Consider the following 22,162-nt stretch of genomic DNA (forward strand, 5'->3'; position numbering starts at 1 on the left):
CTTACATTCAGAATTAACTATCTGTAGAACACAGTTTTGTAACGTTAGTGGCTCATATGTGTTTGGAGCTGAGGCCATTTCCCAAGGGCAGCCATGCATGACGAGTTATTTTAAAGGTGGTGTGGAGAGCTGACGTGTGGCCAGGGCAGGGCAGCGGCTGGGGTCTCGGCTTAGTGCCTCAAGCCCCTCGCTCCACTGAGGCACACAGCATCAGCTCCCGGCCAGAGCCCGGACACTGATTTATGGGATAGGGGGATTACCATCAAACCAGCCATGAGGACCACCCAGATGGTGGCACAGGACGACAGCCGCAAAAACACACACACACACAAACAGGGCAGAAATGCACAAAAATGCAAATACATAGCACTAATATGCACATTTTAACAATGATTCAATCAAAAATCCACCAATTGATAATTAATGAAACCCGCAAATGCTAATGCCTTAATGTAATACGATAGAGTACAATTATGTAAAAATAAACAAACATGAAAATTGGCTCATGTAACAGCTTTGATAAGCACTCAAGTGCAGTAGGATGCATTACTGTAGTTTGCTTAGTGCACGAGCTGGCTTTGCTCATCAGTGTTTATTTCCATGTGCAGGATGTCCATTTCCAAAAGTGATTCTGCTCCAACGTACCATTCATCACAGTTTTTTTTCTTCTTCTCACAAAGTTTAAGAAAGTAAGTATAATCTTATCTCAGCTCACTCCAAAACAAAACATATAGTTACAAATGAAACGCAGAAGTGTCATTTCTCTCAAATGGGTGACGTTCAACTGGATCAGATCTCATATGTGATTCCGATAATGCTTTCGCACTCAGTGTTTCCTCTGAGCCTGATGATTGACAGTCCAGAGTAAAACAAAAAAGACAGAAAAAAATGGAGAAAAGCACATATTTCTCACTTGCCAAGGCAAAACACAACTCAAGCTCAAGGCACCAGCTGAACAATAAGAGTCAATGACAAATCGGACATGGTGCATTCCTTGGGCAAACACTGATCTCATAAAGGCAGACAGGTAGGCAAACACTCACCTGCCCTAAGCTAATAACACATGTGGAGGCAAACAGGCAAACATACACACACGAGCAAACACATGCGCTTGTCCGTTGATTTGCTGCGACTATGTTAAGAATTTGACTGAAGAAAATGATGTCAGTGTAACAGTTGCTTTAGATTGCTGCAGGAATCAGACCAATTAATTTAAGCTAAAATGGTATCATTCCAAACATGAATGTAAAATGCAAAAAAAAATTGTCTGCCCTGCAGTATTGCAGAGCTGTGTGATGGGTGAAATTGTATACAGTATGTATACAGACCTGCTTTGTTTAGTATTTCTCCATGCTATGATTAAAACAATCTGTAAACAGAAAAGATGCCAACCCCAACCATAACAATGGCTCCAGGAAAAGGATTTAAGTGGCTCACAGGGGATATATATCATAATATATTGCACATTTCAAATGGCGTTTCTAATCTGATATCATAAAATATTTAGCCTTGTCAAAAAATTTCTCTTATATGTGTAAAATGTCTGCATGAATATGTACGAATTCCTACCAAACAAATGAGATACATTTTGATCTGGACCGAAAATCAGAACTCCAAAGACAGTACCAGTACTCCACTCAGTGGGACGCACTCTCAAAACTTCCTGACCATGTGACTCCCCCCAGCTGCTTTGTGATTGGACGCTCACAAGTGGAGAGGATGAAGAGGAGAGGAAGCGGAGGAGCTGACTGGCAGCGGACACATGAGGAAAAAAAAAAAAATTCCTGCCCGATCACCATGGAGATGAGTCAACAGCAGGTCGAGGGAGAGCGGGGGGGGGGATTCGGGGCAATGGTTGACCTTCTGTAGTTAACAATTCATCCCCGTATCCGGCTCCCAAATGATTGGGAAAACATGGAGTGCTGCGGAGGCAAAAGGGCCCAGAGGGACTGAGAGAGGGGCATCACCCCGGGGTGACACAGTGACAGGCTGGTAGAGGGTAGAATAGTTAAAGGAGGGCGCTACGGGCTCCCTGTGAGGGAGGGGGTCCGATGGGACGTGACAGTGGCTCAGCAAAGAGCGCCGCTGGCTACATTACAGTGGCAAAACAGTATTGATGGCTGTGCCCTTGCGGAGCAGTGTAATTAGATGATTTGTGTTAGAAAAAACATTTTGGGGATGATAATGTTTCGCGTACGCCACAACAAAGATCGCCAAGTAAATTATGTTCAAATTCTTCATGTTAAGCTAAACAGTTAACAACATTTGGCTACCCGTTGTGCCACCAGTAAAAGTAGGAGTTGCATCAGTTTTACAAGCCTCAACCACAGTAACACTATAAGTCTCTGGCACACATCCACTTTGTTACAGAATGCCTTGCACATCTGGCTGAGCCACAGAAGCTGAACAACTAAAACACTGCTCAACACAGAAGCTGGGGAAAAGACATAATTTGACCTTAAGGCAATTAAGCTGGCCTAATAGGGATACGTGGTTCGAAATATGTTCTATAAAGCAAAGATTAACAGCTGAGTTTTAACACAGAAACACAATAAACACACTCAGATGATTTGAGTATCTTTAGTGGAAGTACACACTCACCACAGGATCCCTGAGAAGCGGTTAAATGTTGGCATCTCATCCCAAGAATTTGGTTCACTGTGGAAAAAAAACAAACAAAAAAAAACAACAGACAACGTCACTTCACATGTATACACTCCGTATTAATAAAACACCACCTAATCCTTCACTCCCCACTATTTTGTTTATTCAAGTGAAGTGTTAACAATATAGAAGAAACGAAGATTTCAGCACCAGGTAGCGAAGCACGTGCCTCTGTTAGGAGGAGCAGGGTGCGATCCGAAATGAATCAGAGACGAAAATAATAAATGAGCTAAGGGTGGGACTCATCACTGTCACATCGTACAGAGGCACCACAAAGCTTCAACACTGTACTTATATTAGGGCAGACTTTACGCAGCCTTCAGTCAGCAGAAGTGCTCATATGTAACTTTATGCACCGTCACGGCTCGGTTTCCTCTCCCCAGAATCCCAAACCAAATCCAATTATCCAATTGGCCATCCAACTTTGAAGGGGGTTGAAAATGCCACCATTACAACGGACCTTTCACTGGGCAGTAGCGTGAGGTGGGTGTGTAAGCAGAGAGGACCTTTCACTGGTTCTTCTTACTCACGTCAGAGCAAAGTGTTTTCATAAATATTCCTGAAGCATGCCCATTCTTCAGAGGGAATTAAGATCCTCGCAATAATAATCCACCCAACAAATCTTATAAATGAAAAACAGAGCTTTTACAGTGTGTCTGTCCGGGGAAAAAAGAAACAAGAGAAAGGAACAAAAACAAGGGGAAAAAGTATGATTATAATAAAAATAGCAGATGTTAAGAGTCACTTCTCGAAAGGTGTGTCATTCAGGGAGTTTGGGACAAACTTTTGGCAGCGGCAGAGGTCTAAATTTAGCATATTTACTAAAATAAAAAGTGAGTTCAGCCTCTGGCACAGAAAGTCTCTCCTCCCCATTCATGACCTCAGTGGTGCAGCCGGCGTCACTCGTGACGAAACACTAACCATATAAAACAACAAAAAAAGACCTCCTCAAATACTGAGTACATAAGGAAACAGCCACAGTTTAAGGTTTCCAGTAAATGATCTTGTTAAGGAAATCCAGCTCCAAAACAACGGATAAAAATAGTTTTTTGCCTTCTAAAATTAGAAAAGCCAGTTTGAAGGATCTTTTACAAAACATGACAGAAAGCACAGTTTCTAGTTCGATACTCAGAATTCACCGACAACAAGTTAAAGGCCCTTTTCTCTTTCACGTCGCACATAATTAACTGAGTAGAAGATGAACATGGAAATGCATGACATTACCAAGTGAGAAAGAAGAAGTGATAAATACTACAATAACTTAATTGCTCAGTATATAATGGTCTTTTATTTCCAAGCATTTAACTAATACTTCAGTGCAATACTAAACTATGTGCTACATTATTTAATAAATAATTAGACAAAGAGGACCTACACAATTCAAATCAATACTCAGTTTAAAAACTTTGCAAGTCTGAAAAATGTGCTTTTAAACATATAACTTCTATACAGCTAAAATTAATTGAATGCCAACTATTGACAAAGCAATAACAAAAGCCAAGGGGCAAAACGTGACTATGATTAAATTAAATGCTGATAGCATGTGTCGCTCCCTTTGCATCTTCTCCTTCTCGTCAGTTCAGCATGGAAAAAAACAACCCAAAAACAAATGGAAAAACTGTACCGCACAGATAAAACAGGTTTTCAAACGTTTAGTATGTCATATTATGGTTATTTAATTTTTGCAAATGATACTTTACATTATAAAACACAGGAGATGAATAGCTAGTCAATCTTTCATAGAAACTGTTGAGAAATTCATCCATTTTAGAGAATTTGTAACTGAAAATTGTGAACAATGTGTGATTCCAAGCTTTTTAGCCTACTTTATCATGTGAAAATGGCACATAAGTGGCTTTTACACTGTCTGTAAACCACTGAAATGTCCTTACATAACACTCTTCGGTGTGGCCTTTTTCATTAAAACTAAAGGGTCTTAAAATGTCAGGATCATTACTGTATCTATATATGCTGGTGATGAGCCTGTGTGCGGTAGACTGGGGAAGATGCCCCCCGGGCCAAGCTGAGGACTAAGTGAAGCCGAAGTCCCGTCTAAGCTCGAAAGCATGCGAGTGTCAGGCCTGTAACTAAAACACAGGCATAAACACAGGCGATGTTAGGGATTACACCCTGCAATAGCGCCGCAGGAAATGGCAGACAGCGCAGGTGTAACCATCGCCGCTGATGCATTCTTCCCCGTCTCCATTCAGCCAGCGGAGGTCTGACTGACTGACAACTCGTCATCCGCTCTCGCAGGCTGTGTGGAACTTGTGTAAACATATGTAGGCGTTAGTGTGTTTGTGCGCACACACACACACACACACACACACACACACACACACACACACACACACACACACACACACACACACACACACACACACACACACACACACACACACACACACACACACACACACACACACACACACACACACACACACACACACACACACACACACACACACGATTGCGATGGCCTAATGTGTCAAAAAGAAAAGCCTTGCAGCACAATACTGCACATTCCTTCAAACACTGTATAATCTTTCCTTCGAGAAAATCCCTGAGTTTTCACGTCCCATTTTTCCTTGAGAGTTAAATCTGACCTCACACCTACATTTTGGGACTCTTCCTCAAAGCACGCCTGCTCCGACTGTCGTTTTGCCAAATATTGTAAACTTAATATGTTGATTCCATCTGCAGGATAGTTTCAAAACTCTATGTGCAGTAAGGATAAAGAATAACTTGAAGTGAGAGCTGCAAATAGGAAAGAGCTGGAGAGTAGATTTCCTCAGTAAACAGCACCCTCTAGAGCAGCGCTCCACTTTTAGTTGTGGATTTGATTCTTCATCCAAACTACCTTCTATATGAATAAACAATCAGCTGTAACTTAGCTGAAATGCCAAGAAACGTGTTGAATTTTTAAATATAAAGTTAATTTCTCAGGTTTACAGTTGTTTCTTGTCCTGCAAAGATAGGCACACCGTCTTTGCACTCGTGCTTATCTTCTTCAGCAGCCATATTACAGGGTTGAGGTGAGCCATTCATTTTCCCAACACGAGTCGATAATGAGGCAGGGTGTTATTAGGATGTTTGCTTTAATCGTGTACAGGGTTATTAGCTGTGGTTTACGGTACACAGGAGAGATTAAGGTAGGCCATGCATGGGGGAGAAAGAGCTGAGCAGGCCAACGATAAGCCAGCCACTCGCGGGCGGGCAGAGAAATATGAGCGCACAGTAGGACATGCAACCCTGGCAAGACAAACCATTTCTCCCTCTCTTTTTTTTTTTTTCTATCTCCCCCAACTTACTTCTCCCCTCTGTTCAAATCGTGTTACACAACCGCTGAAGAATGCCTTGTATATCTGAGACAGATTTAAAACAAGCGGAAAAGAGGAATAAAGAGCGAGACCGTACAGGGATCTATAGAAGCAGGAGGTGTTGTTTGGTTCTTTTATGTTTGTAGAAAAGAAAAGGAAAGGGAAAAAAAAAACAAAAAAAAAACATGGCAGAGAGCTCTGCAGTATTGTGAAGGCATACTGCAGCGACACACAAGTCCAGACACATACACAGCTAACTACTTTGCGCAGGCTTATATAAACTAAATCAGTCCAAGACACGGCGCATTGTGAACCAACTGGGGATCGCTACATGTTTCCTTTAGATTTTTCCATGCCATTAATAAAAATAGACCTTGCACTGTTTCATTACATTTTGTTGGAATTAAGGGAGCACTTGAAAATCCATCATTTTATGAGCTCTCAAACTTTCCCACAGAATTTGCACTATTTTTCCGTACATTTGACCCGTGCACATTAAAGTAGCACTCAATTAGGTTGGCGCAAGAAGATAAAACCGGGCACCTCATGCGCTGCCTAAATATGAAATGCAGCAAAGAATAGAGTTGAAAACGGCTATACTTCACTGCATGAGGAAGATTAAACACCATTGATGCATGCCATTCATATTTAGACATGATAGTATAGCCAGCTGTGAAGCCACGCGATTTATATTACCTTCCACTCAAATGCTACTTGATATGAAGCAAAACCTGGATTTTTAGTTTGCATTAACATCATTTGTACCTTTGTTGCTTCATTTTTATTTATTTTTTTTTGAAGTTGCACATCAAACAAAAATGAAGCAAACATGTCACACATCCTTTTGCACGGCGTTGGCAAAAGGTGTGTTTGTGTGCGTGTGTTTGTGTGTGTGTGTATGTTTGCCTGTGTGTGCACCAAGTTAGCAGAAGGTCAGGGTGGTGAAGTATTAGAGCGGTGTTTGCTCTCTTCCATGTACTCTTGGGGACCAGCCTGTTTGAGAGTTTGAACAGTGACGTGTGAAACCCGTAAAAACAGGACGTAGTGTGACTTTGTTTGCTCAAGAACACCCAAAGAATGGACGGCCATTGCAAAACAAATCTCTCCGCCTGCATTCCTCCCGTCCATCAAATCCTACCTGTTGAACAAGAATACGACGCAGAGCGCAAAAGGTAGTTACAAGAAGAGCCACTTCGGGGCGAGATGACTTGCAATTTGTAAAGAGGCTGTCAGTTCTCTGACCTTCATGTCTGACCCATGGGAAGAGCCACAGCTCGCTCGTACACAGGCTCATACTGCAGCTTGCAAACAACTCCGGTTTCACCCCTCGACATCAGTTATAATATCTAAATCCGAGATGTGTTTTTGACAACCACAAGACATGTTTTTTTCATTTCAGGAAATATTTTTTGGGGATTCAGCTTGGAATTCAATACTGTAATTATAAAGTAATTACATCGGAAATTATGTTCAAATGTGGTTTAAATGATTTTCCTGTTTTCATATCCTGGGAAACCAACAGAGAATCCTTTTTTGGATATTGGTCATTGGGATATAAGAATATATGAATGTAACCCGCAGGTCATCAGTTGCCCATGACTGATCTATATGTGATATTTATACAGCTGAAACAATTAGAAAGAGCATGTAGAATTATGTTGTTGTTTTAGTCTTTTACTGACAAAAATACAACATAAAAATACAAACTAGTTTTTAAAATAAAGCAGTTTGTCAAATTTATAGTACTAGAAATTAGACAGTGTGGGGTTTTAATGTTGACAAAACAAATGAATATAAATTCAGGGATAACCTTGGGCTACAGGAAACTGATTCCACTTATTTAAGTGAAATGACACTCATATAAAAACAAATAATGGAGGAAAATTATGAATGCCATCAAGAGCTTTTATTTTATTTAGCCATCCACAGTTTCCATGAACGCTGTCATGACACCAACAACATTGTAACGACTCGTTATTCCAGTTAAACACTTTCTCATTTCATAAACACTAAGTGCAACAGACTACTTAATAATCTCAGGATCTTGTTTTGTCCAATTGTCGCTATAAAAGTGCTTAAATCGAGCAGATGGCCGACTTGCTCTTATGTAACATGATTGAAATCGGGAAAACAAACGAATAGTGAAGCTAGAGGTCGACACCGGGTGGAAATAAACTTGAAGAGAAAAAGAGGAGAGAGGCACCCTGCCCTCCCCATGCAGCCATCATCCTCGTATCAGAGGAGCCACTGGGAGAACTGGATGTGATTTGTATGTGTGTTTTTGAAGAGGGGTGCTCATAAACAGCCATGAAAGGGGCCCCTCTATTCAGCCCGCGAGCCGAGATGCGCTTCACTGGGCCAGCCTTTTGTTTCGCCCCGTTCACAAAACCTTAAGCAAAGAAAAAAAAAAAAAGGGGGTTGATTCTCTCGATCTGTGCATGCCCAAATGATGCCATTAGATTGGTGCCCGCTTTGGGCGAAGAAGGCTTCAGTAGCGCTTAAAGTGATTTAAAAGATGCTGCCCGCAAATCCCGTTTGAGAATATCAGCGGAGGAGAATGGGGAGGCAAAATGCCAAGCCAGTGATCATTCTATAGTATGCAAAATTGCTCTCCACTCCATGAGTGCTGTGGATGTTAAAACAAAAGATGAGGAGCATTCCTTTATCACGTGATGAGGGTCAATGTGCTGCGGTGGTGCGTGGGGTCAGGAAGTTCACCAAACTTCCCACGCTGCCGCACACCAGAAGACCACGGCTACTGCTTGTAACACTTCATTATTGGCAGGCGGATTCTAGTTCTGAAAGGGCGGCGCTTCAGAGCCCGAACAGGGATGAGCCATCAGAAAAAAAAAAAAAGAAATAAAACCGAACTTCCTGATCAGCATGACTAGGCTAACACATCAATTACACACCCATCATTTGAATGGATAACCAACAGGGAAAAACACATTCTCACACAAGAGATGGTTTTATCTTGGATCCTGTGCAAAAAATTAATCATGTGGCTTTCAAAATATTTACACACCGTAGTGACGCCATCCAATCAATCTCTAATACATGGCCGCGAAAGCAGGAAGAGAAATCTCCATCCAACTCGAAGCCAAACTATTAAAGCAATGCAAGCAGGTGGTAAACGGTGCCAGACAATGGCGGCTTGCGAGAGGGCATTGGCTTAGTGCCCGTTTGACGATGGCAAACTCAGTGAGCATGAGAACTTGACGTCGTCAACAAAGGGACAGTGCCAACAAAACCACTTCTGATCAGGCCAGCTCCGGTTCCACTGTTCTCCACTCGGATCTCATTTCCAGTTACATTTCAGCATGTTTCCTTTAAGATTCCTGCCATCAGGAAGAACATGACATGCTTACTCTTCCTTGAAAATCATGTGCTAATTTTAGCTGCACCCACATGTGACTTTCAGATAACTATCATGTTCAGGTGTATCGCAAACTATTTGAATCCAGAAAATTTTCATTTTTCCTGCCAAACACTGCTTTATATTTTAAATATATTACACACAAACTGAAAGGTTGCTTATTTTTGTTCCATTCTTCATGATTAAGGTCACAAGTCAAGTTAAACATAAAGTAAATGAATATTTCACGAGATCAGGTGATTTGGATGGCTTAATGATTCCAATTATAAACAATTGTATTTACAATGATTGTGAAATTCTGTGCACAGTAACATTGCACACCGACTGGAAAAAGCGTTTCTTTTCAGACGGGATGCTTGGCTAATTCCCCCACACTATTACGAATCATTACTTTCAAGATAATAATCACCTTGGTAAATAGGCGGCATCTATTCACTCTAATTTCATTGTGGTGTAATTGCTCATAGAATTAGTTGACATCAGTAAAATCGGTCCTCATTTGCTGTTAACAGTCCCGTAGAACTCTTTTTGGTTTTCTGTTTTTTCTAAACACTCGCGCGCACACACACACACACAGGTGAGGTAGAAGGGAGTCGGATGGAAAGCGTGACTCACATGGGCTCCGTCCTGATGGGTTTTTCCCCACCTGGCGGACTTGTCAGCTGTCTAGTCACCAAGCAATGCAGCAGCTAAACGGACAACAGCTGGGAAGTCAATTGCCCTAAATACCACACTTATCAATGTACGCCGGGTGCACAGTGCGAGATAAAGCCCCTGCTGTCGACTGCCGGCACCTCTGGAACGTATAGACAGTAACTTTTTTATGGATACAAGTGTCTTCTTCTGGACTGAACGGTAGTATCTATCTGCGTATTGTCAAGGTTTGTCCTCCACTCGGAACATTAGAAGTTACCCGACTGAACTTTCAGTTCCAGTAATTAACAGCTGCCGAGGCCTTTGATAGTTAACAAAAGAACGAAATAACTGAACACGATGCTACCGCGGCCAGATTTCTGAAAATATTCTCACACTCTTCATCGGATAACGAGTGACATAGAAAGATGAAATCAAGGTGTAATTACTCATTAAATCTAAATAAAAATGTGTGTTTGTCTTTTAACAATCAAACATAACTAAGAAAATCTTAATTATGAAAATATATATGACACCTAACCATTATTTTGATAGCCAGTAAATGATCTCGTTTATTTGTGAACCCAAATAGCAGATTCCCAAGCATCAGAATATAGAGGGGACTCTGAAGGCCATGATGTCAGTGGAAGACTTTTCCAGGATGCTTGATACGGGTCCTGTGGGCTCCTGCTGATAAGATTGAGGAGCAGGTCATTTCGAGACCCTCAGCAAACTACTTGTTAGTTAACAATGCTGCCTCAGTTCCAGTTATCGGGCCATCTCACCACAGGCCACATGTGGGCCGGCCGGACACAGGTAATCAGGGCTGTCAGAATGGGACCAGCTCCTCTTGCAGAAACTATTAGCCATCATCTGCACCCTGTCATACTGTTCCCACTGCACCAACAGATTAGAAATTCATGAGTACGTTTTTTATAACGCTTTGTATTCATTTTGTCATTTGCAAGTAAACCTTCACGTTAAAAAGCAGAAGTAGGAATACAACTAATGAATGGGGGAATTATCAATTTATCTTATATACTTTGTTATCCAGTTCAGGGTTGTGGAGGCATTAGTTGTTCTAGCTTTGAGGGAAGGCAGGGAGACCACCTGGAATCCACCGCAGGACAAACACGGAGCCACCAATAAGCTTCAAATGCATGTTTCTAACTGCGGGAGTAAATAGGGTGAATTGATCATATCCATGCACACAAATAGAGAAAATGCAAACTCAACAAAAAAACTCTCCCAGGCCCCATCATGAGTAAGGCGCTGTTTATATGACAATGTTTTCAAGTGAAAATGAAAACTTTGACTGCGTTGAGGCTGTCCATTTATGCGACAGTGCTTGGAGCCACTGAAAACGCAACTTTTTTCCAAGGCGGAACTTTTAGCAAACGCTCCAACCTTGTCTCAGTGGAAAGTGTGGAACGCAGAATTATTTGAAAACGCTACTGCACAGCCACACCACACCATGGCCATAGTAAATAGTTCTTCTGCTCATGCTCGTGAAGATGAGCAACAATGACAATGGCATCTTCCAGAATGTCACGATTCCCGGGACATTTTCTCCTGGGACTTGGGAGTTTAATAGGTGAGAATCACCCATAACTGCAATCCAGCTTCATCATCTGACCATACAAATGAACATGTACTCGCCATTGCTGATGTTCATAGTTTAGTGTTCTCCATGCACATCGTGTGGTTTCATCGCCTAACATGCTTACTGCATCGTTTTTGAAATTTCTGCCATTCGTTTCAAAATATTGCTATCTAAATGCAAAACTTTTATCCATTTTCACTTGAAAGGTCGTCCTGTAAACGGGTCCCGGAACTGCTATGAGGTGAGAATGCTTACAACTAGTAGTACAATTCCAGTCTCAGTGCATCCCCTCTTCTCACACTACATCTCCTTTTCACGGAGGTTAAAGCAAATTTACCAGCGAACCAGACAAAACCTAAAAAAAAATGCAAAACCAAAGAGGAGTTACATTTTATTGTGAACAGCAGTTGGGGTCCAGCAACAATAATGAGCATTATCGGAGGGCATGCTATTTTGAAGTTTGGTAGGCAAGTCCTTCTGGGATATCGGCCTGGTGCATTTGTCTTTATGATGTTTACATTACATACAGTTTGAAAACTGTGTCTTAGGCTTTCCTCCTCTTATTCTCTTCTGTTCACAATTCCTTGAAAAGAAAATGGCAGGAAGTCAGCCGTGCCAGAAAAAGAAACATGCTTTTCAACATACAGTTTCTGCAGGACTGACTCTGCTCCAAACAGCAACGTCAGGCTGATATTTCTCCGCTTGAAAGTGTCCCTCCTTGTAAAGGGGCTGTCACCGACTCCCTGTCGAACCGGTTGGTGGCGAAATCATTGTGATGCCTGTCGTCATGGAGACACCCAGGTGTTGCTCACGAGCCCGAGTTGAAGAATCAGAAAGCTAAGGCACTCGCTAATCCTTCTCCATACCACAGTGTGTCAATAATCAGGAATGCGCTGCCTAAACTGAAGCATTGTTCCTCTGCCAACAAAATCACAACTATAAGCACTGATACTGCCGCCGGGCATGGCTGTCTCTGGGACGTGAAAAGAAATGGGCTGCAGAGGAACAACAAGAGTCAAAGATGGAGGAAAGGCGCTTTGATATCTCTCCAGACAGCTTAATACTGTCAAAAGCATAAAGCTTTCTACTGCAGTGCATGAGGGGATGTAAACTATTGTACTGCAGGGGGATTGACGAAAGCAGGAGCGTCTTTATACAGTAGGACAAAGTCGGAGCTCCTGAGAAGACCAGCTGCTGTCAACAGTTGGATTTCTTTGAAGTAGCTCTAAGCCGTTAGACAGCAGGAAATATCCTCTTGACGTCTTTGAACTTGGGACAATTACAGCCCGATTCGGTATATAGAATCTAATTGAAAAATAATCTTCCCTGTACCTGACAATCGCGTCTGATCTTGGTGCACAAAAGCTCCCAAAACAAAAAGAGAAGATTCCCGCTGTTTTTCTGTCAGAGAGCATTCTTTTTTTTATTACTTTTACCCCTGAGCGCGGTATGCGGCAAGTTGCCACTTTGAGGAAGGCTGGGGCCCGTCTCAAAATCATTGTCACCCGAGTCATTATCTTTCTACGTCTTCCTTTTAGAGAGTTAAATGGTATTTCGACCATCTTTAACCACATTTCATGGTTTAGATGAGACATGCAGACATGAGCACTTCTGAGCTTGTCCTCTGTGAGACAAGACAATAGCGTGCCTGTTGTCTCTCCTCCTCCTCATCTCTCTTCTTTCTGTGTTCATGTGTATGAGTTTTCCCATATTGCGGTGTTGCAAAACAGACATGGGCAGAATGGGGTGAACGGATGCGGCTGCAGCGGTAAGACCGTTGTGGTACTGAAGAGGTCCTCCTAAGAGCTTTATTGTGTGGGGCGGCCAGCCGCAGCCAGCTCTGCTTCCCCCAGATGCAAGGCCTCGCTGCAAGCCACAACAATGAGCATCTTTGTCAGACACGACTATTATCTTTACACATTACTGTAAATGACAGGAGAGTAGTGCGGAGAATATCCCATTTAATGAGCTCCAGGTATGTGCCAGTCACCAAACCAGAAGCTGATTCAAACATCGGCAGATCTCGACTCATGAGACTTTAATGTGCGAGAGTGTGTGCACGCTGATCCGGAAGCAGGGTTTGCCGGGACTTATTGCACAAAGTTAATCTATATTGAACCATGACATCTTCAGAACACCTGAGAGTGTCTGACACTCAAGTCAGTGGCAAATATTTCTCATCTGAAAAAACATTTATGCGACACATTGAAGAGTGAAAATTGAAGTGACACATGGAAGATGAACACAAATACAGTGACTTCTTACTTATATATTTTTTATTTTCTGGTAGAAAATAATGAATGACTTCCAAAAGTGCATCGTTTACCAGCAAATCCTCTGCGACACTGAGAATGACCAGCTTTACTGCCAGTAAATGAAAACATAACCCTCCTGTTGATTGACTGTTGAGTGTTTCATTAATAATTAATTTAAAGCGTGGGTGGGGATGAGAAACCCAAAATATCCATGGCACCCATGTTCTCTCGACTCTTCCCATAGCCTCAGCACCTTCACAAAAACATGTGCCACAATCACATTTGTAGATTAATAAATGAAGAAGTGAAGAATGACAGTTGTTTTCACTTGGCATATATGTTTCCTACGAGCTGTTGAAGTCTACAGATCGGGAAGCCAGACGTGAGGTGCTCGACTGTCTGCTAAGTTACAGCTTTAACCTGAACTTGACCCCTGTTTCACCTGACGGAAGCGCCTGCACAGCAGACAGAACTGGTTGGTTGAGGACTATCTGACCCCGGCGTGTAGAACTTGGCCCTCCCCACTTGGCATGTGCTCACCCGCCCTGATGTCACGCGTCTAATTGCTCGCACTGCGTGGGATGTGAAGTCTGATATAAGGTACATTGTTGACTGTGTGCAGGGGCGTGTGTGTGTGTGTGTGTGTGTGTGTGTGTGTGTGTGTGTGTGTGTGTGTGTGTGTGTGTGTGTGTGTGTGTGTGTGTGTGTCATCAGGAGCCAAGTTAACTCTTGCCTGCAGCCACACACACATCCACTCATGTCTTCACCAGCCACAACCTATCATTACCACTGTCACGTAGCCACCTCCGCAGCGGGCCTCACAAGTCCCGACAACCACAGGCACACACACCTGGAGGGCCAAACACTCAGTTCCCAGCCCCGTGTTTCATGAACGGAGCCTTTTAACACATACACACATATACCCAAAAAAACACAGACAAACACACCTATTCATTTCCTGCACTCTCAGCATCTCTCCTGAACCTCCCTTCACCTGTAAAATGTCTCACTTTTCTATCTCTCCTGACCGCAAATACTTTAGCACCATTTAATTTATTGCCTTTGTTATCGTTTCTTCACTATCTGAGTGAAACTACACTGCCTGCAAAGTCAGGTTGCCAGCCACTTCCACACTGCTCCCGTGGTTACACAAACAACAGGCCACAGTGGTCAGTGAGCAAACACAACAAAGAGGCACATAAGCTGAACATTGCACCTCAACAGAAGGAAATAAACTTTCTCAGTTTCAGGCAGCAGATTATGATTCATCAGGTCGGATGTTTAACTCGCATGTCGTCCTCAAGCTCGTTTCTTCTCGCATGTTTGCATGAGTGGAGGCTACTTGAGAGCGCACACAATAGAAAGAACACGTAAAACCACTGAACAAACATGGCTGACACTGCGCACCTCAGCCCCGCTCACCTGCCACGTAAACATGGCTTTTTTTTTCCGTTCCTTTTTTTAAAAGGTGTCACTGTGACTAATCAGGCACCAGGACAACTTCTTCAGATCCCAGTCTGCTGGTTAAAGCGTGCTCAGTGCAAACACATCCTTTAGCCATCGTTACTCAAAGGAACAATGAAGTACCTCTACAACGTGCTGCCGCCCCCCCCGCCCCCCCGACAGAAGCTTTTGAAAAGACAAGAATCACAGCAGTATTTGCCCTCTTTTGTCCCTCGTCATGTTACAAGGCTTGTCTCCGGCCTGTGCTCGCTCCTCACCACATTCCATTCAAAGATGGCTTAGAGTGTAGCAGGTTCCTCTGATAGGTGTGTGAAACGTGAAACTCGCAGGTATCGGCAGATGGAGGCTCGCGAGAGACAGCATGTCACACCTTATAGTCGCAAATCCCAAAAGAAACAAGCAGATTAGCAACAGTAGCAATGCAATATCTTGCAGTGACCTTGAAATTGACTATTCTTATATAAACATGAACAGTCTGTTACCAAGCTTGCAGACACGGATATGTGAAAATGAATGAGTGAAGGAAAGAATCTGCTGAGTACTCAAAATTGTTTGGCAAAGTCATACAAATCATTCACCTTGTTTAAAAACAAAAACTAAAAAAACAACTTCATTAATAACTTGGGTAATTTGGGAAAAATTTAAGATAATAAACATGAAAACATTTTTGTGCTTCAGAAAATTGATTAAAACCCACTGGAGTTAAAAGACAATTACTCCCCAACAGATCTAAAACCAAACTACTCTGTATGCAGCAATATGCAAGACACGCCAAGCCTGACGGCTTCCTCATTGTATTACTGCAGCGTATGTTAGCCTTGCTTGACGTGTGTTTACATTGTGTGTTATAGATGATCTCGTCAATTTCTCCGATACACAGCAAAGGAGTCTGGCGAACGTCACCCCCCCCCCCCACACACACACACACACACACACGAGACTCCCTGCTTCATTTACATACAACAATATACAACTCGATGGCTCGCTCTGAATAACGTATACACAAACAATTCACGGCATGCTAAACTCAACTAAACTCAATCTTAGGGGAGGCTCTGTGTAAACCGAAGTGAGGTTTGGTGTTCAAACTCTGCTCTTACATTCTCTGCTTTTCCTTTATTTTTTTAATGGACAGATTCTTAATGGGTTACACGTCTCTGATGGTGGAGCCACAGTTTGTGACTGCTGTGAGAAATATGCGGAGCTGTCTCCTGTTAAAAAAAGAAAAAAAAGAAAAAAAAAACTGGGAAAAGATCCAGCCCCAGGATATATGTGTGTGTGTGTTGTGTGTACATGCAGAGGGCTCAGGCATGATCAAACAAAGCACACCCAGGTACAGTATGCCATCTGTACCCCCCCCCCCCTCTCCCCCATGCCCCCTTAAAAAAAAAAATCTACTCTCCCCCACTTCCCCTACCCGCTCCATCTCCACACAGAGTCTTTGCACTATATGGAGTATCAGAATGAAAGAGGCCTTGTCTAAGAGCCTAATCCTTGGGCGATTAGTCAACGCGTCTCGATTAAAAGCTCGCAACGCGGCCACGCCCCCATCGCTCAATCCCCCTCAATGAAATGGCAGCCCACAGGTGTCCCTACAATGCATGTCTCATTAGGTAAAAAAAATAGATGGAAGGTGGGTCAGGGCTGACTTTTCACATGCGAAAGACAAAAGGAATGGGGGGGGGTTTCCCAAACATTTTTGGAGAAGAGGGTTTACCATTAACACAAACGTAGCAGCATTTTTAAATTAAATTTTTGCTTGAACAGACAGTTGCGTGTATAAATAAATGTGTGTATTTGAAGATTTCTGCTCGAGAAAAAGTAAGAGCAGCAGAAGCCAGTAAGAAAGAGTGGGACAAAAGAATCAGAGCTACATACTGTATATTTTTAACAGATTATCCCTTCATCAGCCGGTGTTTTCTGTAAACAGAAGTTTTGAATTGGAAGGATTGAGAGAAGAGGCAGGTATTTTATCTAATCAGCCTCATACACCCTCACTTTCCATCCACATAAATACCTCATCTTAGGGGTATTCCCATGCCTGAACATGTCACCACTGACTAAATATTGACTGATGACACTGTTAATGCTTCAAAAAAAAAATAAAAAAAAGCGAATGCCTTTTCAACAGCAGAAATACATTTACTTTGCATTCGACCAGATTTGCCGTCAAGAGGCTGAAGTTTTCAAATTGCATTTGTTGATAGAGGTATGAATTGCTTATTGCTTGAAATGGCTATGCAAAGATGAAGCATAACATGCAGGTGAATGCATTTTTCAAACATTTATCGCACCTGTTTTATACGACTTAAAAAATGAAATCAAACTACACTTAATTATCACTGCTTAATGTCATAGTGTGTTAAAGCCATTTTTCTTAATCTGCTCCTAGTTAACCCATGGCAGCAGGAAATGACCTTTGGGCCTGGGGACAGACTACTGTACTTCCCCAATCACATCCATCCTTGAATGAAGGCTTCAAAAAGGAGGGGGTGTATCTTATGGAGTCCGGACACAGAGAGGAATCACTTACCACTCTCCCCAAGAGACCCCAGTGAAGTTAGACAGAAGGGGGATTCAAATAACAATGGCAAGGGAGGAGGAGCTGTGTGTTTCCTGCGATCGCATGTTGTTAGAACGACCACATCAGTTGCCAACCAGCCATCCGGGAAGCCAGGCTGGCTGTATGCAGAGGTCCACGGGGTGAGAACAACACATGGTTTCAGTTTGGCTCCATGTACAACTCGGGAGGAAAGAAGGGGCCTGGTAGCAGGAACCCTCCAATTCTCACTTCCTGCTTCTGCAAGAAATGTGATCTGCGCGCCTGCCGTCGCCATCAACACAGAGCGCAGTGTTTGCCCGCCAGCCGAGGGGATGGCATGTCCATGCACGGGGCAACCCATCACACCGAATCAGCCTGTCAGCACCCTGAAATCCAGGCTGGTGTGTGTGTGTGTGTGTGTGGGGTTACGGCGAAGACAATCCCATTCAATCACGCTGTCAGTCCCACTGCGCCACAGCAGCAGGTTAGGTGACATTTCCACAGTATTGCAGGAAGTTTTTTTCTTTTTTCTTTTAAACAGAAAGAGCTTCAAACCTAAATAACATCAGGCTGAGTAGAATGGGCAAGAGGTGATGCTTTGTTCTTATTTAGTCAGCTACAGACTATATGTAGAAATTTACGACGGGATACACGTGGGCGACGCATGAGCAGAAGCTATAATTATGTGATTGTGAAACCGTCTTAATTACTGTTGCTCCTTGAGAGACGAATCAGTGTCACTTAAACTGCTCCTGAACGAGAGACCTCCAGCTGACCTCTCCGCCTCTCCTCAACAGCGGAAGATGACTCACCGCAGAAAACCACAGGTTACATTTGACCAAGTAAACACGGCGCACTAATAAAACCACTGGAGAGGGCCCACATGTGTGCATCACTGACCCGAGTTTGGACAGATTATTACGAAAAAAAAGAGTTCTAAAAGAGACAACTGCAGCGAAACGGTGCAGGATTTATGAGAAATAAACAGTTTCTTTGGCGCTGATAAAAGACTTGTGGGTCGGTGTGTGTTTTGTTGCGTGTCCATGTGTTCCAGAGGCTTTTCCCTCCATTGTTTATGCTCTACTGTGTCTGGGTCAGCGGGGCCTTTGACTGAATTCTTGCCCCAGCATGCAGAAAGTTTTAACAGTGTTGTTGCAGGAGGAGGAATGATTACATTATAAAAATACTACACACCACATGTCCAAGCGAGAGCCCAAACCGCACGGTGACAAAGAGCAAAACCCAGCAGGCCTTTAACCCCAGCTTCTGCACCTCACACGCTGACAGGGCCTCACCGCAGCTCTGAGGAATCCACTCACCTGAGGGTATTTTCAGGGAAAATAACAGAATGAAGTGCCTTCTTTTGTTTATTAAGGAAGTCTCTCGCCAAGGAAAAATTGGACCTGAAAGTCATCACAAGGGTTGTCTTCTCGCAAACTTTCAATCATCCCGTCTGACCTCAGAATGCCAAAAAACATCAGCTGCTGATTTTATCAATGCCCACAACTTGTCCACTTCTGACTTCAGACGTTTCTTCAAAATGTGCCAGAAAAGGGCTGCTACTAGGAGTAGTATGTTTAAAAAGGCTCCACACACACACCACACACACACCCCTAGACCTTAATGATACTATTCACTGACAGAGCGAAGTACTGTGGGAACAGTATGGGAGAAAGGAGTAAATGTAAAACTGGCTTCTCAAGTAAAGGTAATTAAAGGTACTTCACACACATAAAACCACATCATTTTGTATTTTTTATTTTCTTTTTTGCATGTAAGAGTTAGCCCTTTCTGTGTGAACCTTCCCACAAAAGTTCACCCTGGTTGGGAGCCAGTCGATTACCTCGATCAGGACCTCACCCTCCTCCTTGCCCGTCTCCATTTCACTCTCTGTACTCTCCTTGTGTCTCATAACAAGACGGAGCATGCTCACCGTAAAACCTCTTGGGGGGTGAAAGGGATTGGGAGATTAAATTTATTTTGAATTCCTTCCCCTTAATGTGGCAATTACCTCCACCCTTCCCTCTCCGTCACCACTTCTCTCCTCCCGGAGCAGCACAGCACGGCGTCTGTTCCGAGGCACATTTCGTTTATGTTTTGTACACAGAAGGCATTTCTTTCACCTCCACCCCGGCTTCATCTCAAACTTCACAGGAGAACAAGCCCGCCACTCAAATGACTTAAGGTAGATTACATGTACATGCGCTGATGAAAAATGGATGCTGCGTGTGCATTTATCAACATGAGGAGAAAGGTGAATAATTCAGCTTTGTATGCATGTAGGATAGTGAAGCCCAAAACACAGGAAACTAGTATTTACGAATGAGACAATCTAGTTCATTAGTGAAAAAATATATTTGAACCGACACTCTTATTCCTCCTACTCAAATGAAGCAAATATAACCGCTTAATTTCACAAGTAACCACTTTATATGTTTACAAAGATATTGTTTTTATGGAATTTTATAATAGCAATCAGCGTCTAATTAAAAACTGTGCCCTCCCCAATCAGCTGAGCCTTGTGAAATGTTTCAGTGAATGAGACAAAAATAGAAGTCATTAGGCTTGAAAACTGTAATTCTATGGCCATTAAAGCACAGCGTTTAGGAACGTCATAATCCTGCTCATTTGTGTCTAATCTGAGTAAGGAGATCAGAGATTGTGTTTTGCTGCGCAAGATGCTACTGTGCCCATTTTTCTGCATTCAAGGCAAAGGTCGGGAATGTTGAGGTCAACGCAATGCAAAGCTACAGTTACAAAAGTGTCTGATCGTGACGTCCGAAATCCCTCATCGAAAGCACTTGTGTAACAAAATGGGTTTGGGAAGTGCGATTTCTCATCTCAATTTCTGTTGCACTATTCAAAGTTCTGTTTCAAACCTCTCAGAGGCGACAAAGACAATCCTTTAGTAAATGAATTCCACCAAAAAGCTCAATTTCCTTCTTTTATTTGGTTGGAGGGCCAGTCACAACCCCCTTTTCAGGACATTTTCACACATTCCGTGCATCCAAAACGGTCTCATTTTCTATCGACTAAGCCTCTTAATTGAGCGTTCTATGCAAGGAGGGATTAGCCGATAAGAGGGGGTAAAGAAGAAGAGGGAAAGCAAAACAAAAAGAGGAAATAAACGGTCAGTTGGGGGGTGGCAAGACACCAAAGGATTACCCCCGTCATCTGTTCTGTGATAAAAATACATCTTCAGATGTGTGTGTGGGGGGGGTGGGAAGAGGAAAAACTTTGTGCGACATCCAAAGAAAACCTGTGCTATCAGGCACTTTGGAGGCAACGTCTCTCCAGGAGAGTACAGAGGAAGGCCCCCGCAGTGAGGATTCTGTATTTCCCCCCCACCAGTAGCCAAAGTTAAAGACACTCCGAGGAGCCCAGAACTCTTTTCATGAGCTCGTCTTCGATGATCTCTCACAATGCTTGGCCCACATTTCTCCTGCTCCGTTTCTTTATGTTGCTTTACGCGGCTGCACAGGGCCCAGTTGAGCACTAAAGAGTTTGTCGTCACATCATGTCATGTTCTACTCCGTTCTTTCCATTGTTTGCCGACTTTGCCAGAACAGTCTGAAGCTTTTAGTGCAAACAAGTAAAGCGGGCTTGTAAAAGAAGGTTTTGCGCCGTTGTGAGATCGACAAACTCTTCAGAGCAGAGCTATAGAATGACTAAGTACAAGTGGGACCGATGTACTCCGTCACCTGAGAGCGCGCACACATATACACACAGCAGAGTGCCAGCCATGCCACTGACGTGGGTGGAGTCCACACATCAAGACAACACAGGCCTTTATAATCGTACTAGATTTATAGGTGTGGTGCCTTGCGTTGCATATTTAATTACAGATTTTTACAGTGGTAGCAAGTGAAGTGAAATGTAATACAAGTGTGTTTGAGCTATTGCTTTGACCCAGAAATCGCAGCAGATAAAAGCCCTACCTTTTAATTTCAATTTTATCAACTTTAAGCATTTCATCAAAAAAAAAAAAAGGCTATAAGCTACCACCCATTCTCTCTTACTCTATGCTGACCTTTAACCTTTGTCCTTGCCATGGAACGCATTTCTTTTATCTCAGATTTGACAAAGGAACCATTAAGTGGCATGCCGTCTAACATCCTTTCATGCGGTTGAAACATTTCGAAATAGCCAAATCACTCTCGAGGGAAACTCCACCTGAAGACGGGGACTGCAAGGTCTGGTGGGAGGGGTTGTGTGAGGGCGATGCCTGGAAGGAGGGGAATGAAAGCTGAGAGCCCACTCCTTTTGACAGATTGGTACAGACACGGGAAACTTTACACTGTGTTT

The 22,162-nt window shown here is 43.0% G+C and overlaps 1 long non-coding RNA gene across 1 annotated transcript in view; it reads right to left on the reverse strand.

The window, feature by feature from the left end:
* Positions 1-22,162, reverse strand: part of LOC308124536 — a 51,770-nt gene that overhangs the window by 14,766 nt on the left and 14,842 nt on the right. Inside the window, exon 2 of the long non-coding RNA XR_013936305.1 lies at positions 2,602-2,658. This is a non-coding gene — a long non-coding RNA (uncharacterized lncRNA). The remainder of the gene's footprint in view (positions 1-2,601; positions 2,659-22,162) is intronic.

This window comes from Lipophrys pholis, assembly GCF_963383615.2.
Source record: "Lipophrys pholis genome assembly, chromosome: 19".
NCBI classification, from domain to species: domain Eukaryota; kingdom Metazoa; phylum Chordata; class Actinopteri; order Blenniiformes; family Blenniidae; genus Lipophrys; species Lipophrys pholis.